Source organism: Phasianus colchicus, chromosome Z (assembly GCF_987193195.1).
Source record: "Phasianus colchicus chromosome Z, bPhaCol1.hap1.1, whole genome shotgun sequence".
In the NCBI taxonomy this organism is placed as follows: domain Eukaryota; kingdom Metazoa; phylum Chordata; class Aves; order Galliformes; family Phasianidae; genus Phasianus; species Phasianus colchicus.
The window spans coordinates 303,495-309,008 of record NC_143476.1 but is presented as its reverse complement, the minus strand read 5'-3'; the positions used below and the strand labels follow the sequence as shown (position 1 = coordinate 309,008).

General features: G+C 48.1%; 1 long non-coding RNA gene across 2 annotated transcripts; it reads left to right on the top strand.

Annotated features, from left to right (window-relative positions):
• The first annotated feature begins 435 nt into the window (after positions 1–435).
• On the top strand, positions 436–3,646 carry LOC149912146 (uncharacterized). Of its 2 annotated transcripts, none has more exons than XR_016461755.1 (3): positions 436–846; positions 966–1,038; positions 1,990–3,646. It is a non-coding gene; the product is annotated as an uncharacterized LOC149912146 (long non-coding RNA). The 2 variants fall into 2 exon arrangements; XR_016461754.1 differs by having other exon boundaries at positions 436–1,038; positions 1,990–2,016; positions 2,394–3,646.
• The last annotated feature ends 1,868 nt before the right edge of the window (positions 3,647–5,514 follow it).

Below are 5,514 nucleotides of genomic sequence, written 5' to 3'. Positions count from 1 at the left end.
TTCTTTTTTTTTTTTTCCATTCCTGAAGAGGCCTTGAAAACTCAGAAACACAGATCTTTCTAAACTTTCCAGTTAAATATTTACTGTCCCAGACAGAAAATGCTTCATTCATCAGTTGTCTGAATGCCTCCACCTGGAAAAGAAGCACTGAGCCTCAGAAATCCTTCTGCAAACAAATTCCTTCTCATTACCGACTCCGTGGGCATGACTGCTCTCAGGAAACTTGAAAGTCAAGCTACTCAAAAGTGCTGCCCATACATGTTTACCTTGGACTCTGGCTTCTCTCTTCAGACTAAATCAGGTACTTTTTGTCTGGTTTGCCTAAACAAGTACAGCTGAGGAACAAATGCTGGAGAATTCCTTGTGTTCTGCTCTAGCTAACTGTGGATTTCTGACATGCATTTCTGCGAGCTTCTTGCAAACTCCAGCTCAACCCTGTCACATCCACTTATCCCACAGCAGCGTGCTGACACCAGAAACGTTGGCATATCTCCTTATTCTTACTGCAACCTCGTTTTTACTCCTTGCTTCATACTTCTGTTTTTACCTAGAGCAGAGCTGGCAGCTGCAAAATCCTGCTTTCGACCCAAGGCCAGCAAGCAGGCTGTCTGCAATGGGCAGTGTCCATGGAAGCAGGTATTCCAGGCCCTCAGACTTCAGCTGCAACCCTCTGAGAGAGACCATAACAGTGAGTTCAATGTGCACAACAAGACGAGGTGAAAGCTGAAATTGGCGTGTTTGGTTAAAACCACCTGTGTCCATCAGTGAGTGCATCGTGGTGAGCAGGAAGGGCTGCACAAACAGGTATCAGGCACAGCAAAATTTCAAAGGCTGATGCTATCAGAGGTACCACTTTGTTCTATGGCTCCAAGTGTGTGCTTTCCCACATGCCCAGAAAGAAGCCTGCACTCTCTGGTGCTAAGCAGACTTACCTCACTGAGATCAGCTCTGCTTTTCTCTCTTAGTGACCCTGCACGTTTCAGCCCTCGGGTACTAAGCTGTATTAATGGCCATCAGGGAGCCACAGAGAGAGGCAAGGTAATGCAGATTTGTACCTGATATGATCATGCTGTTGGTGTGGCAGGAGTAACCCTTGGGGAGGGGAGGAGAGGGGAGGGGAGGGGAGGGGAGGGGAGGGGAGGGGAGGGGAGGGGAGGGGAGGGGAGGGGAGGGGAGGGGAGGGGAGGGGAGGGAGAGAAGGGGGAGGGAGAGAAGGGGGAGGGAGAGAAGGGGAAGGGGAAGGGGAAGGGGAAGGGGGAGGGGGAGGGGGAGGGGAGGGGAGGGGAGGGGAGGGGAGGGGAGGGGAGGGGAGGGGAGGGGAGGGGAGGGGAGGGGAGGGGAGGGGAGGGGAGGGGGAGGGGGAGGGGAAGGGGAAGGGGAAGGGGGAGGGAGAGAAGAAGGGGAAGGGGAAGGGGAAGGGGAAGGGGAAGGGGAAGGGGAAGGGGAGGGGAAGGGAAGGGGAAGGGAAGGGGAAGGGGAAGGGGAAGGGGAAGGGGAAGGGGAAGGGGAAGGGGAAGGGGAAGGGGAAGGGGAAGGGGAAGGGGAAGGGGAAGGGGAAGGGGAAGGGGAAGGGGAAGGGGAAGGGGAGGGGAAGGGGAGGGGAGGGGAAGGGAGGGGAAGGGGAGGGGAGGGGAAGGGAAGGGAAGGGAAGGGAAGGGAAGGGAAGGGAAGGGAAGGGAAGGGAAGGGAAGGGAAGGGAAGGGAAGGGAAGGGAAGGGAAGGGAAGGGAAGGGAAGGGAAGGGAAGGGAAGGGAAGGGAAGGGAAGGGAAGGGAAGGGAAGGGAAGGGAAGGGAAGGGAAGGGAAGGGAAGGGAAGGGAAGGGAAGGGAAGGGAAGGGAAGGGAAGGGAAGGGAAGGGAAGGGAAGGGAAGGGAAGGGAAGGGAAGGGAAAGTTGAGAAATAAGAAAAGGAGAGAAGGTCACATCTAACAGAAATGTAGTGTGCTTTATTTATGTTTACCTCTTTGACCTCCTTTTGATCTCTGGGTAGAGGATCTCTGTATATTGTCTGCTGTTGGTAAGTCCCAAACTAATAGTACAAACCTTCTGGATGTGGTGTAAGAAGATGCAGTTCTTAGTGCTTGTTGCTATTAGTTGTTCTCTTGACTGTCAGTAATGACTATTCTTTTAACCTTTTCCTGCTGCTTTTGTGTGTGTGTGTGTGTGTTTTAACACATAGTTTCCATTCATGCTTCATTGAGATAAATCCTAAGATTTCTGTTATGACCTATCCAGTGCCAGAACATTATACACAGAAAACAGCCATATAGAGGCTCTTAAAATGCATGTAAGTTTTTTTTTTCCCCCCAGAAACGAAGAATGTCCAAAGGAGAGTGCAAAGCTGGTAGAAACAGAATAAGACCAGTCAAAATTAATTATCTGTCTCAATTTCAGTCATTCTGCAAGTGTCCTGAAAAATGTAATCAAAGGATTTTGACCAGAAGGCACCACTCCAGTCCAACCTGGCTCCAATAGGGCTTACAACAAAGATAGATGAGGTTCCTGCATTCCCACTGAGTACTGAATATCTCCAAACATGGAGATCCCACCATCTCTCTGGATGCTTTCCCAGGTTTACACTTCTCTTGTTGGCAAGATCTGGCACTATTTTTCTGAAAAAATCTCTCTTAAACTGGAGGTTCCCAAACTGGACTCCATTCTAGAAGCAACCTGATGAGAGTCAAGAAGCAGTGGGAGATTCTCCATACGCTTGCAAGGATCACTCAGTCCCTGGTCAGCCACTGAGGACACAGAGTCCTTGGATAACATGCATCCACCAGGGCTGCAGAGCTGTACAGGGGTCCCATCCTGCACTGCTATAGGCTCATCCCAGCCAAGGGCAGGACACTGGGCTGTGCTCCAGGTGGCTACCAGGAGCCTGTCTCTGCAGCCTGCTGAGGTCCTCTGAAGGGCAGCACTCCCTTCCAGCATGTGCAGTGCTCCTCTGGTTTGGAAATGCCATCCCCAGTGGTATTTCCCTTCCTAAAACATCAGCATTTTCAGACCTGAACTTTTCTTTTTTTTTTTTTTGACTCACTTTTTGCGATGCTTTGGTGTTGACTCAACCTCAGAATAAGTGTTTTGTTATCATGCCTGCTGCTATGAATACCTTTTCGTGATAAAAAGGAACACCCACTCGTAATTTCATACTGGCACCGGCAAAAAGTCTTTGTCATGTATGAAAACTAGCAGGGAAATCCATCTTTTGAAAACCCCTGGAGTTAGAAAGTTCACATATTGTTCACCAGATAATAAAATAGATAATACGAAGGAAGTGGACTGACAGTACCTTGTAAACATAGCTTCACTAATTAGCAGGAAAGGAGTACCGACACTTTTATTATCTTGGGACAAAATGCGAACTAGTGGAATGAGTTACATGCTGCAAAGAAATCTGGATTTATCCACGGGTTGGGTGTGCTTTAATCTGACGTCCTGACAAAGGTGTGTGGTGAGTAATACCCACTGTATGCCTGCCAAAGCTCTGCAGCTAAAGCATTACTCTGCTTGTCACTCTGAAAAGACCAAAATGAATAGCAGGACACTAATCCTTAAGGCGCTGCGTAGCCTGCAGCATCTGGCTGCTGCAGCAGGGAGCTTCCATTCAGATTACTTCAGGTGTAGAGCTCACACACACACACACACAAACACAGTCTTTCTTTGGTTTAGCTGGATTTCTAGTGTGAAAGCTAACATGCTCAAACTCACATGGCACTTGCAAATCACTGCATGCAGTGGAAAAGGAGCGTCCAACCTTCTGGCTTGCCTGAGCCTCGTTGAGTAAAGAGTCTTAGGCTGCACATAAAGGGCCACATATGTAAAATATATAAGATGTAATGCATGATAAGTATCAAAACTTCTTTGTGGACGTATTTTTTAATTAAAATACTAAAGACAGCAGCAGGAACTAATAAAACTGGCAGGTTGGATGTGTATGCTGCAGAGTTTCAGCACAAAAACTGACTCATCTGTCACAGGACGACCCCATCCTTACAAGCATTTTGAAGTTCATTTTGCTGTAATGGGGTACTGGGAAATCCAGACTGTCATTCACTGCATCTGTCTTTAAAAAATTAGGTTTCAGTGCTTTCTTGTTTTCTCGGGTAAAAACATACTGACAAATCCCGAGTATTTCATATAACTGATGAATGCTGTAAGCTATTGGACCCTAAGAAAAAAAAAAAATATTTTAAGTGTCTCTTCCAATACATTTGAATGCATTTTCCAATATACATCTCACAAAAGTGAGATACGTACCCAAGAGAACTGGACGTTTCTAACCCCGTGGGCCTGGATGGGATGCACCCTCTAGTGGTGAGAGGGCTGGATGAGCTGATGGAGAGGTTAACTTGGTCATCTTTGGTTAACTGTGGCAACTGGGAGGGTACTCAAAGACTAGAGGAAAGCAAATGTCACCCCTACCTTCTTGAAAGGCAAGAAGAAGACCTGAGCAACTGTGGGACAGGCAGCCTCAGCTCAAATCCTCAGAACGTAATGGAGCAGCTGACCTCAGGAGTGTCTTCCAGGTATGCATATGACTGGGTAATCATAAGGAGTAATCATCGTGTATTCTCCAAAGGAAAATCATGCTTGACCAACCTGATAAATGAAGTAGGACCTATAATAAACCAGATTACATCAGCCTGGCAACCAGTCACCAGGGGTTCCCCAACATTTTAAGGCAGTTTCTCCTCAGTGTTTCCACTGATGACGCGTACACAGGAGTTGAGTACGCGCTGAATTTGTGGGCAGTACCAAATTAGGAGGAGCTGTTGACTCTCTCGAGGGCAGAGAGACCTTGCAGAGGTCCTGTGATGTGTTCAGCCCAGAGCACGAGGCTGAGGGAATGCCTCATGGCAGCTGCAGCTCCTCACAGGGAACAGCACTGGGCTCTGCTTCCTGGGGACCCAATGGGATGGCATGGGGTTTAGACTCAGTGATCCTTGTGGAATCAGGATTCTATGAAATGACCGATTTAATGGATGAAAGGAGAGCAATACATATTGCCTTCCTGGGCTTCAGTGAGACCTTAGGGGTCTTTTCCAACCTTGGCGATTCTGTGATGCTACAGTGAGGGATGTGGTTTAGCAGGAAATACGGGTGATATGTGGAGAGTTGGACTGGATGATCTTTGAGGTCTTTTTCCAACCTTGGTGATTCCCTGATTTTTTTTATGCTGCTGAAGTGTGGGGCTGGATGGGCAGACAGTGAGGGGGACTGATAACTGGCTGAACCCTGAGGGCAGTGACTAGTAGTGCAAAGTCTAGTTGGAAGCCAGCAATGAGTAAAGTACCCCAGAGATCAACACTGGGTCCACTCCTATTTAACATCTTTGGTGATTGAGGTGATAGGGTAGAGTGCACCCTCAGTGTATTCACATTGAACTTGTGGAGGGCCGTACTTAACAGAGGGTCATACTGCCATCCAGAGGGTCCTCAGTGCACTGGGGAAATGGGCTGACAATAACCTCATGAATTTCAGCAAGAAAGTCCTGTTCCTGGAGAGGATCAATTCC